Source organism: Pinus tabuliformis, chromosome 1_1 (genome assembly GCF_031772625.1).
Source record: "Pinus tabuliformis cultivar Carrire ecotype Pingquan chromosome 1_1, CPIR1, whole genome shotgun sequence".
In the NCBI taxonomy this organism is placed as follows: Eukaryota; Viridiplantae; Streptophyta; class Pinopsida; order Pinales; family Pinaceae; genus Pinus; species Pinus tabuliformis.
Window position 1 is genome coordinate 514,022,526 of NC_142297.1, and position 13,831 is coordinate 514,036,356.

Genomic DNA, 13,831 nt, shown 5'->3' on the forward strand with positions numbered 1-13,831 from the left:
TCAACCGAACTTGGACTCATACCATGCATGCTGTGGACTCCTCTTTGTTTCACATGATCGGTTTTGCCCATCAAGGGAATATTATCATCATTGATCAGCTATCTTTCTTTGCCTCTTCCTCATCAGATGGCAATGTTCTATACGTCAAGCACTCCGATGCTCCCTATGAGAGTGTGGGGGCAGGTCTCTTCAAAGATTCTGCCTTAATGGTAATTTTTCCACTCCCACCTCTTCATGTTGCCTCTGTCAACATGGTCTCAATCAAATCTGATCCCTAGGTCATACCTGCACCAAATCTTGTTGATGCTTGGGGCAAGGTCATGCGGCTTAGTCCTGCTGAAGTTAATTATGTGGAAATCGTTTCCGCTTCAAACTCTGCATCCTCTAATTCTCTTGTCGATATGCACTTTCAATCCCCCTAGCTTGGCACTTTGGAATCATCCGATCCCTTAGCTGAGACCTTCCTCATCAATGAAGGTATCATGGAAATCATGTCTCTCGAGGAACTACCATGGATCAATACTCATCATTGCTCATCGTTCCTGCCTCGCCTGGTGGTTATGTCTATCGCTTTCGAAGAGTCCTCTTCCCCGCTTCTTATTGATGTGTCATTTTATCCCGACATAATCAAGATATTTCAACTGAGGGCACCTTTATCCCTTTACAGATTCAGGATTTTTCATCCTCCCCGAGTTTTTACTGATTGCCCATTATTTCAACGAGGTTGCCATCTAACTCGTAACCGTCCCTCGGCCAGGGGGCATGGGGGTAAAGCCTTATATGAGTTATACTCCTTTATTTGGCCGAGTCGATGCTCACTCATCATGAAAACGGTAAAACTCTAGTGTCCTTATGTGTTGATTGATTACCCGAGTCCCAACATGGAATCCCTCACGAAGTACTATGCTTCGGTCATCTTGCATGGTTACTTATGTACATTAGTGTGTGATTCATTTTTTTATAGTGTGGTTTTGTCTGATAGCTTTTAAACAACTTTCATGTTTACTATGCTTTTCTTGCTTTGCAGATGTCTGCAAATCCTCACATTTGTTTCACTGATGGTGCTTTCCGTAGTACCCGAAACCTATCATCCGTAGCATGGGCTATCTATGACCCTAACGGTGAGTTGATTGACCTTGAAGGTATCCCCCTAGGTCATACAACCAACGACATTTCTAAATACAATGTGGTCATCGAACTAGTGTCAAAAGCCATCGACCTGGGCATCAGGGAATTGGTTGTCAACCTGGGTTCACATCTTGTCGTCCTTCAACTCAACGGGAAATATTCTGTCAGGAACCCTCAAATATTACGAATGTATCTTTGTATTCGTCTATTGGAAAGACATTTTGATTATATTACATATCATTATATTCCTAGATGCACGAATACATTGAGAGATGCATTAGCTAATTACGTGTTGGTAGACATTTACGAAACATGTAAAAGATAAGACAAACCATTTGTACCATAATAGATAAGAAAATACAACATATATATATATATATATATATATATATATATATATATATATATATATATATATATATATATATATATATATATGTATATATCTGTGTGTGTGCGTGTGTGAGAGAGAGAATGTTAGATGCATCAAAACCCAAAAAATAATATGTGTGTCTATAATAACATCAGCAGCTCGTAGGCCTCGTACATCCGTGGCACACGGGCCTCAAAAAATATGTAAGTACTGGACCTAGGAACTACTCAGCATGGTGGTCATGGTAGCATGAGACAACTCATGCAACACGACTCAGCAGTCGGCGGATCCAATCTGAGACTCCCAATGTGTGCCTCTAGTACTGCCGAGGCATGTCTCCTATCCGAGCATACTCTAGGATACCATGAGTTAACCCCTCGAGGTTCCTCGTGATCTCGTCCTCGTTATCGCTCCCTTCCTGATAGGGGTCGAAAAAATCAATAGGACGGGGGACGCGCCTAGCTGTCGGGGACATCCTGGTTGGCTGCTCTAGTCCAACATCTGCACAAACAAAAGAAATGTTATAAGAACGCATATACCAAAACAATTAAAAAACATCAAAATCAAAAATTTGATTTTTTACCTTCATCATCAAAATCCTCTCCATCTGGTAAGGGCATATCTGGGTCTCCATGGAAATCAGTGTCGTTGTATGGCCAGTCATCCACGACGATCTTCTTTCATTGTAGCCATGAGAAGAATGTCGGTCGATATGACATATGATGACACCCAGTGATCCTGGGCAGCAAACGACTCCAACGAGCCATCTGCAAATCACATGGTGCAAGAGGGTTGACCTCAGTCAACTGATACTACAACAGTGGCACTCATTCCAGGAATAAGGTCACAAGTATTGATCCAAATCCGAATTGCTTCAGATTCCCCGCCTTGGCTTTGGACAACTAGCACTAGATGTTAATATTCATGGCCTCTGCCAAGTTGAAGATCATAGGAGTTGTGCAATCAATGGCATAAAGGAACTTCAACTTGTTAGTCTCGTGTTCCACCTGGGACCCCACCACTCTATTGATAGTCAACAAAAGCACCCTTAGTGTTAGATCCCACACACTGGAAATCTCTATCTTCCCACTCTTGGATTTTAGGGCCTTAGGACAATGTTCGGCAAGCAGGGAAGATATGCTTGGCCCGACCGGACGTGACCCATACAAGTTCACTAGCTCACCTCTGTGAGACAGTCCAGTGATGAAGTAGATATCTGAAGTTTTCAACTCCAGCTCCTGGTCCCCAATGACAAAAATCTCGCAATTGATGTCCCAAAGGCTTATCAAGTATCAAAGCAACTTGAGCTGGGCCCGCATCCCTGGTGTAAGGAAAAATTTGAGGAGCCTGCAAGCCCTCAAAGCCTCCAAGAAATTTGGATCATTCAATGCCTGGGTGTCAACATCTTCATGTTCTCTTTCCTTCCAATCCACCATTTTCAGCGATTTCTCTCTTGCAAAAGTCATTTATTTGAGCCAATGATCATTTTTGGCACATAAAATTCAAGTTTTAATGGTTAGTTCTTGAGAAAAAATCATTTTTCCCTATCCTCGGCGCTCGCGTGCCTATTTTAGAAACAGTCGCACTGGTTAGGGCAAATGCTTATGAAAATCACCATGGGCTGGTGCGATCTCGTTCCCGGAAATCTCACCGACTGAGGGCGAAATTTTTTCTCAAAAACCTCCCTAAAAATACAAAAATATGGCTAAAAACATAAATGAATGGCATGAAAATGGAGCTCAAGGCCTTGGATGTTACCTGGAACTAATGGCTCGTCGATTGACCTCCCGGATCTCCTGCAATCTACTCTGGAAAAACAAGGGCAAAAGTGGGTAAAAAGTCTTCACTACAAAGGTAAAATGGTAAATGGTAAAAATATATTTACTTTTCCCCTTTTTATTCATTTTTCATGAAAATATCAGGTTTTGTAAATGTTTTTTTTACCTATTTTTCCTCAAGGACTCGATAATACACTTTGCCTTGTGCAGCAATAGGTTATGAATGTTCGACGATGGCGATGAGTCACATTTTAGCTCTTTTCTCGACCCGTTAAACTCATATGAAAAGATTGTTGAGTATTTTTCCCTTTTTGACTCATTAAATAGAATAAAAATGGGGGGTCTACTTTCAACTCTTTTCCTACCCTTTAAAAGCGAAAAGATGTTATTGCTTTGAGGCTTCTGCGATCAGCGCTTTGTGTGTTTTTTTCTTCCAGAGTTTTCGCGTCCATGATTTGTTTGTATCGACGTTTCAAGCCCTCCAATGTGGCTCATCATCAGGATAGATCAGTAATTGTGTGGGACAAATCTCCTTGAGTTTTAACAAATAGGGATGAGAGATGCACAGGGAATGGAAGCCGACATTGTTTTTTTTTTTTTTTAATAATAATTTTAAATTGTTTTAAAATATTTAATTATGTAATTGAATTGAATTGTTTAATTTTTAAGTTATGTTTATATAGTTTGATTAATTAATTAATTTTATTTATTTATTTATTTATAGAAATGTTTAATTATGTAATAGAATTGTTTAATTTTTAATTATATGTTTAAATAGTTTAATTAATTAATTAATTAATGTTTATTTATTTATTTATTTTTCAATATTAGTATCATAATTGAATTGTTTAATTGTTTAATTTTATGTTTATATAGTTTAATTAATTAATTAACTAATTTATTTATTTTATTTATTTATTTTTAGAATTTTAGTTAATTATGTGATTGAATTGTTTAATTGTTTAATTTTATGTTTATATAGTTTGATTAGTTAATCAATCAATTAATTAACTAACTAATTAATTAGTTATGTTTTTTCGTTTTTTTTTTTTTTTTTTTGTTTTTGTTTTTTGTTTTGTTTTTGTTTTTGTTTTTGTTTTTTTTGTTTTTGGTTTTTTTGTTTTTGTTTTTGTTTTTTTGTTTTTTGTTTTTCAGAATTGTTTAATTATGTAATAGAATTGTTTAATTATTTGTTTAAATAGTTTAATTAATTAATTAATATTTATTTATTTATTTATTTTTCAAACTCGTTAATCGATGCGAAATGTCGTGTGCACAATATAAGTTTACCCATTTTTCGGGCTGGGACACACAGTTATGAAAAAGGTACTCCTTGGCTGAAATGGTCAAGCGATTTTCTCAAGTATTATTTTCTACCTTTTCAGTCTCGAGAGACACAAATGTATGAAAAGGGACCATGTGGAGTCTTCTTTTACGTGTCTTTTCCAAACTCTCTAAACATGAAAAATATTCCGAGTTACACCTTTGTCGAACTCGTTAAACTATTAAACAACATCGGATTCATCGCCATGGCGAACATGAGCTTCACCTTCCTAGGGCTCATTAAACTTACTAGGTTGGATTTGTCTGTAGGATGAACTTACAGTGCAAGCATATGTTATCCCCTTCAAGCTTGCGATTAAAAAATAATTGGGGTACTCGCCAGAAATGGTGGGGAAAAAATTTGGAAATCTATCAGTCGTGTCGGCAGCTTACTCTTGAACATGACACTCTTTTCTTCGTGTCGGGTTGGCACATCCTCCTTTGTATCATTGAACTTCCTGGGTTTGGGCTATTCATTTTTGCGTTCCATTTAATCTCTGCCACGTCATTATGACCACCAATCCCATGGATCCAAAAGCTGCCAAACTTCCAGTTGTGTCGCCGATATGTTCAAGAGTTGTCCTTCTGCAGTTACACTTACCTCTAATTCTCTGTATCATCTAAAATCATTTTGCATCCTCTCATCTCGCGTCGATGGTGTGGGATTCATTATGGCCCTCCTTCAACACGGTCGCTTTCCATCGACTTCAACTCATTATCTAGGATGTTGACCGAGAGATTCCCTTCCAGTACCTTAGAGCTTGCATGCCCTAATGGCAAGTTCTTCACACTTGACAACAAGTTCACATCATTAGCTTTCGATCGAGTGATTTCACGGGTGTTTGACTTCAGTTCCTATATTCACATTCTGTGGATTATGCTGATAGTACCTTGAGGACCATTGTCATTATTGGTGGTTTCTCTCGCACTTGTTAATAGTTTACATCATTGACTGGTAATCAAGCAACTTTCTAGCATGTTCGACGTCAACACATCTATTTTCATGCTAGAATCTGTACTTTGATCAGGTCATGTTAGAGAGTAATACCCTGGACTCAGATCACAAAATGTCCAGGTTCTGAAGTGGTGTGACATGGTTAAGATGATATGCATGTCTCTTTCAGATGGCTGGCTGCGACCAAACCATGAGTTACCACATGTGATCCTTCTCATTATTGGATGGTGGCGACCATACCTTGGTTTCATTATGATCCTCTTTGACGGATGGCTATGTCCATGCCACAATTCATGTATCATTTGACAGAGATCTCAGTTTATGTATATGTATCTATACTTTCTTGTAGGTTTTCTAACGGCAGACCGGTTCCCCACACTGATTTATAAAGCATTTCATCCCTCACTTTGGCTCGGCCTTCACGCTTTAGGGGGCATCTGTTACACAACATTTCGTCACTGTCCCTGTACTCTCCATTCCTTGATCCTAGAGGACCTCTACAGTGAACCCCGCATGATTTGCCTTCATGGAGAAACTCCCATTATGTCCCTCTTCATGAGTAGATCATTTCCGTTTTGCACCATTTCCCCTGAAACTTCTCTTTTTTCCAGTTTACAAGGTTGGCGCTAATGACCTTTGTCTCCCCCGCACTGATGTGTAGAGATTAGTACTATTCCCCATGCTGTTCAGTGTCACTGAGCTGTGTTCCAGTCACGTCGGTCCTGTTATGGAATTTTTTTTAAATTAGAGCCGAAGCTTCCAGCTCTAGAAGCTTTGTAAAAGAAGTCTGGTAAATGGTTTGGCCAGATAGGGTCGAGGATGATAGTTTGGGCTCCTTTCCCTATAATGATGGAACTACCTCAAGGGATAAGTCCTTCTCCCATGAGAAGAGGATCCATCTCCCATCCATATTTCCTATATAAACCTCCCTTCTTCCCAAGCACAAGCTAGTTAGAGTGTTGGCTGAGTGTAAGTATACTATTTTGGTTAGAAAAAGAAGCTATTACTAGTTGTGTGAGGGAGAAGTGAGTTTTGTTTGGAGTGAAGTCTAAAGGGAAGAGCCTTTAAACTATTGTTGTTTGAAGCCATCATGAAGTGCTAGAAGAAGTGTGTGGGAACTTGGTCTTGTCAGAGGAAGACTACGACGTCAAGACGAATGGTTGTAATCTCTCTTTGATATTAATATATGCAACTATCGATTGATTTCCTACATGTTTTGTAATATTACATATTCGTGTATTAATGCTTCTTGACTCATTATGTAGGTTGAATTGCATTTTTTCTATTATTATGTTTATGTGTTGCTGTTGTTTACTTGTTTCAGGAGCTTGAAGGACAAAGTGAGAAACTACTGGAGTAAGAAAGCGAGCACATCATCAAGTAGGATAAGCGACCAAGAGGTAGGCCCTCTTGATTGATTCTAACCTAAGGAAATCTTCCATAGAATGTATCTATTGTGGCTAGACCCATTATCGGGCTAGAGGAATTTGTTCGTGTCTGCACTTATAATTTTACTTCACCATAGTGTCTATAAAGACCATTGACTAGTTCTAAGACTCAAACTACTGCAGTGTAAAAACTCATATACAATAGTCAAGGAAAACCAATGAAAATGGCAACATATTGACTTTAAAGAAATTTGCGTGAATTGAGAGCTTTATTACTACATAAAGATCTTTGTTAGCAAAGACAAAAACAAAAATCAAACCTTCCAAACAACAAGTAAATGATTAGAAAGAACAAAAGATACATTTATAAATCCTTGAATAGTTTAGGGAAATCACCTTAATTGGTCTCTCCTTTAGATATATTACTACTTTCACCATTAATATGAGATCTCTAATTTACATAAAATAAAATCAGAGAAATAAATAACAACCTAATATTGTTGTAGCATACCTCCCTTCACAACTTCCTTTCTCCTACCTTAATAGACCTGTCATGTTTCTAAAGAGGCCTCAAGTAGGTTTGACAGTTTCAAAACTTAAACGAATTAGTTGCATTCCTAATTAGTCTCATTAGGGTTAATAAGAGGGATTTCATTTTGGAGAATTTGGTATCTACGGATAATTACTAATTCCCTAGATAAGTAGCCATATCTAGAACAACATTTTAAAGCACTTTAGCCTTTTCCTATAAGCAATAGATAAGACAAAGAATATGAGAAGACCTACCTGTAGTTCCACTTTCCTCTTGTCTCCTTTGTATCAATCTTATTGCTCCTTCCCGTACTTAACACACCTGAGAAGTACCTGTAAACACAAACAGAAGACAAAGAACTGATCAAAGAAAAAGATCTATTGAATACAAGTAAATGGAACCAGATACATTCACACATATAAAAATCATAGAACAAGATAATCATATGAGAAAAAAGTTCAAATAATTTATTTAATAGAAGAAGGAATTACAACCATCATGTCTGATTCAAAGTCATTCCTCCAGCTTGGATCGCATCCACATCACATCAAAAGCGTGAAAAACTTGTAGCATAACAATACTTGTCTCAAAGCCAGTTCTCATAGCAACGTTATCTCCTTATAATTCAACATAGTCCAGCCCCTGATCACCTAGATGAGTGTTCAATTTATAGGAGGATGAAGGAGGTTATGTCATAAATGGGGGTATTAAATGGCCTTCCATACATAGAATTAGTTCCATGGAGGAAGGGATGAGAGGAGAGGATGCATATTAACTCATTCCTCATCCATTTTCGAGCTCATAGGAGTTGATAAGTGAGGGAACCTTCTAGATGACTCCAAGAGATAAGAATATTCCCCAAACCCTATGTGAATTTTTCTGAATCTTGCCCAGTGCAGGTGAAAGAGGGCCTAAGTGCTCTGTAGAGCACCTTGGCATGGACTCGATTGCTCTGTAGCACACCCTTACATGGGCCTACTTGTGCTGGTCCCTCTAGAGGTCATTTCACGATGTCTTCAAGTCATTAAACTGTCTGGGAAGGAGCCATTCAAAAGGGTGACTTGTTTAGGGCATGTAGCAATTGAAATTAGGGTTCAATGAGCCCTAAAACACTGCTATGGATGATGGGAGTGATGTGCCCAAATGGATCTGTAACAACTGCCCCCTAAAGCATGAAGACAAAACATGTAAATGTAGAATGAAATGCTTTACGATGTGATGAGGACGTTTCGAAGTGGAAGTTGACTTGCATCAATTACAATACATATATCATGATATTTTGATTTTTACATGAATTGCTATGGGAAGGCGTACCCATGCTCAACTTATAAACTTTCATTACATGTACATAGACAGTCATCTACATACATAGACCCATGATCGGAATGACCATCAATGTAAATCCATTGTGTTAGACTCAGTCCTGTCAGTCCCTTGTCAGAATCTAATTCTCCAAAGTTCATTTCTTGTCATTTGCAGTCACTGATGTTACTGTGGTCCAGAAAAGAGTCATTTTAATTCTTGAGCTCAGGGTTTAGTCTTCAGAAGTATTTCAATAACATGTGCAAGCCAGAGGAAGGTTCAGTGAGTTATTATTTTAGGAGTTTCAATGATCAAAAGGATGATTCTTCTCCAAAACCCTGTTTTGGAGAAGAAATTGTCAAATTACTTGTTTGCAATAAGTATATTTTTAAAATCTGCCCTCATGAAAAATGTCAAATGCAGGCCCTGGTCACCTTGCCAGGACTCATCAGCTCCTATCCCTGCAAAAGCACAAACAGAGTTTCAATGTCAAATCATCATCAGCAATCAGAGAAGGAAATTGTAAAATGTCAAAACGCCAAAAGGCTGCCAAAATCTCAGATACTACACAGGTTATCCAAGGATACTGGGCCCTCTCGAGTTATTAAATTCCAGTCTCGTTTGTGCAACTTCTTCATGAAGGTTATCCTGTTGTAGTAGTTTTCACATTAAAATGTCCTTACACCTTGATAAAATTCTAGAGTCAGTTGCAGCTATTGTATTGGGGATCTGGGTTGTGGGAAATGACAGTGTTTCCAAACATGCACAGAGTTCGAATTCTAGGGATCAATGCAGACTACCCTATTTGAAAAATAATTCTATTAGAACCATCCTTACAATTTGTACTCGCTATCTGCCTTCTCTTCATGAACTGTTGAATGGAGATTTCTGTATTTGGGGCAACATTAGAGAATCACTAAAGTAGCTCAGCTGTCATGCGTTTAGGGAAGTTAGAGTAAAGGAAATTGAGCAGCTTGCTGCTCTTTGTCCAAAGGTTGTATGCTGATCACTAAAACAATGCTGCAGTTGTTGCTGTAAAAGATGATGCTGAGATGAGTTTTGCTGTAACTGATGTTGAAGAAGATGATTTTGTCGGGATTGTTCCTGTAAGTTCTGAGCTTGCTGCTGAAGAATATTTTGTTGTGGCGCCTATTGTTGCTGAAAAATATGCCTCTGTAAATGTGGATTCGACCTACATTGAAACTATTGAGGTTGCAAATGATGCTGTTGTTGAAACTGCAAGAGCTGTTTGGATGGATCAACGCTTCTCATTTCCTGTAAGGCTGCAGCAGCCATTGCTTTTTATACATCTGGTTGCATCCCTAGCAAACTGGAATCAAATCTCTGTTGCATCCAATGATTCATACCCATTCCTTGGAAATTCAAATCCTAAACACTTCGATCCCCACTATCATTTCTCATCTGCATGAAAGGTGTATTTATGCCACCATCATCCTCCTTAATACCATGAAGTGATGATATTCCCTGGGGCCAAGGACGTTTCAGTCTGAGAGGGTAGGGCGACGAATACATTGGAAATGTCGTCAAAGGTTCAATCTCCCAGAGCGATACACATGGTTGTCTTTCACCAGCAGTCGACTCATCCCAACCAACCTTAACAGAACGCCAATGTGAATTTGGCCATCGAACCTGATCCAAGTCACTTATGCCAGTTATGGTGCCCATATATCTGCGAACACGTGACTCTTCTGTCTCAAATAGCATTCTAAATTGCATTCCTATAGAAACACGAGTATGATAAACTGCTTTAACATAAGTTGCAGGCCTGGGGAGGGCATAATGGGCAATATCGTTGCTTGGAGACAACTCATTTGCATAGATTCCCAAAGCGCTCATTTGAAGGTCAAAATTGAAGAGTAGGAAGGCCAAATCCGTGTTTCATACCCTGTGGACAACGTTGGAGGTGTGCGCTACACATTGGAGGTGTGCGCTACGCACCGATCTGAGCGCTACACATTGGGCTCGCGCGGCCAGTGTAAAAATACACAGGTGCTACGCACCGAGCTGTGCGCTACACGTTGGGTTCACACGCTACGCACACAGTCACAGCGCCAACAAATTTCTGCTATTGCATCCAGTTTCATGAAAAACGCCTCAATCCGATTGCAAGTGCTGGATGGTAGGAAGTTGTGGGCTTTTAGGCTTATGCTACAAAAAAATGCAATATTAAATTGTTCTCCAATAGCACAAGCTGGGACAGCGCTTTGGAAAATATTTGAATGGCAATTTTTATGTACAAATCCGAGCATTCGAAGAACAGAACGACATTTCCAAAAATTGGTATCGAAACTGCTTTTATTTCTTTTGCAATTTTCAATAACACAAGGAGACAGGCGAGGTTCTGGTGGCGTTCATGGTGAAATCATCAAAAATCATACCGCCAATGAAGTTCGCCAGATGCATCAATTATTTTCACACCTGACCATACACAACAGTTATCCGATGCGTTGGATTTGTCGATCGCCAGGTGGATGGATTTGTTGATTGCCAGGTGGATAAATGGAGAAGGTATTGCGCTATTTTTATTAAAGATTAGTTCTTATTCAAAGGTCAAAGTCCAAAAGCCAAACTTAAAACAAAGATATTTACAACAGAAGAATAGGATTCGATTCCTATTTAAGACTTCAATTAATGATTCAAAGGGATCTGCGCTCCAGTTTGTTGGCCATCAGAGGATTTTAAGGGGAACGATCTTCTGTTTTAGAATAAAGAGATGACTCTATCTCTATTTTTGTAACTTCAGGTGAAACAACGCCCTTGTTTTGGGTCGATCTGTTTTCTCCTAGGATAGTTTTATTTAATGTATGAAAAATCATTTTGTAAAAGAAGAGAGAGAATTCTGAGAGCTAGTGGAGGAAAAAAGACAGAGCTTTATTATACAGTTTTTGACAGGGATTTAATGGAAAAATACAGCTCTGACTCCTAGGATTCCTGTGGTATGACATTTGACATATGTTTCTTCTTCTGTCTCATATGGAATCTCATAATGTTTTCATTTCATTCATAATCATCTCACTGGATGCTTTTACAGTAAGATATGGCAGAATCCAATTTATTTGCTCTGCCTTGAAGGAGCGTCAGTTTTTGTGTATTTTCTTCTGTCTAAAGGGATTCATTGTTAAATGCCCCTTTCAACTTTCTTAAGTAGTCTTTACATTCCATTTGATTTCAAAATTAATTGTTAAACTTCATGCTTATCTTGCCTCAGGAGATAATCTGCGTTTTTCATTTAATCTCTGCTCTTGCTATCTTTGCCCCATGCAGCCCAGAAAACCCAATCATTTATTAAAAACCCTTTTCTTATCAATTTAATAGCCTAAAATCAGTATTCCTTATCGGTCATCTCAGCCCCTTTGAAGACTTGTCTGCCAAGATAGACCCGGAGAGAGCCCTCTCCTGTCCTTGCAGGGCTAGCTACGAGGCTAAGCTTGGTTTGATGTGGCCTTGAGTTTTGCCTTCCTCATCCTGAGGCAGATTTGAGCGCTAACATAGTGGCGACCATACTGGGGAAGATGATTTGTTGTTGATGTGACATTCGACTTGTTGATTGTCTTGTCCCAGTACATGAGATCAAGTTGCAGATCTGATGCTGATGGTGGACAACAGTCAGACACATATGAAGGCTGAAACATCCACTATGTCGACTCCAACTCGATCCAGACATTCCAGTGCTTGCTGATCCATTTATGCAATGGTAGGGTATGTGGCAAACCCTGCACTATGTGAAGCTGTAAGAAGTAAGAAATTAGTTAGCAAATTTTGAAATTAATGAAGATTTTTTCAGTGTCGTGCTTCAATGTTTAAAATCTCTGAAGTTTCCTCTTGAAGCTAAAACGGATTTCTGTGAGTTAGTTGTTGAAAGAATTGAGAAGGAGATTCAATATTTGATTGAGCAGATCCAATCGTATGATTTCCGAGACCCTAAAAAGTTCTTGGAAACTCTTTCTCCTTCGAAACAAGAAATAATAGAGTTGTCTACAGATGTTTGCATTGACAGTGTGCAGCTGGAGGTATGTATTGCAGAGTTGGGGCAGCAAACGGAGTCTGGCTTTCGCGATCCTTTTGTGATATACATGGAAATGTTTTTCAGTTTGATTGATAGATCAGGCTGTCTTTTACGTGACCAGGCTCATTACGTGCATGAAGGGCTGCCAGCAATTACATCTGTGATCTGGTTGAAGCACTCTCAAGCAGCGTTCTTCTCAGATTTACTTGAATGGTTAATCTGGCATTTCAGTATTACCTGATCTATTGTTTTTACAGTAGAGTAGGGTAGATTGTGTAAATAAATAAGCATCCAAAAGGCAGCATTTCGTTCTGAGTTTCATTACAGTTTTAGTGTGAAGTTTTCCGAGTCAGTTTTTCAATCATTTCAGTCAAGTTTCAGTCCATAAATGAGTCGGAAGTCTCGTGTTCTCTATTGAAATAATGACTCCATTGCCCAATGGATGGAGGCATTGTCTGCTCTCCCAAAGTTCTGCGGTTCTTGGCACCTCCAAGAAGCGGCAGTTGCCATCCCCATTGGAGCCAATGTTAGACTCGGTCCTGTCAGTCCCTTGTCAGAATCTAATTCTCCAAAGTTCATTTCTTGTCATTTGCAGTCACTGATGTTACCGTGGTCTAGAAAAGAGTCATTTTAATTCTTGAGCTCAGGGTTTAGTCTTCAGAAGTATTTCAATAACATGTGCAAGCCAGAGGAAGGTTCAGTGAGTTATTATTTCAAGAGTTTCAATGATCAAAAGGATGATTCTTCTCCAAAACCCGTTTTGGAGAAGAAATTGTCAAATTACTTATTTGCAATAAGTATATTTTTTAAAATCTGCCCTCATGAAAAATGTCAAATGCAGGCCCTAGTCACCTTGCCAGGACTCATCAGCTCCTATCCCTGTAAAAGCACAAACAGAGTTTCAATGTCAAATCCTCATCAACAATCAGAGAAGGAAATTGTAAAATGTCAAAATGCCAAAAGGCTGCCAAAATCTCAGATACTACACAGGTTATCCAAGGATACTGGGCCCTCTCGAGTTATTA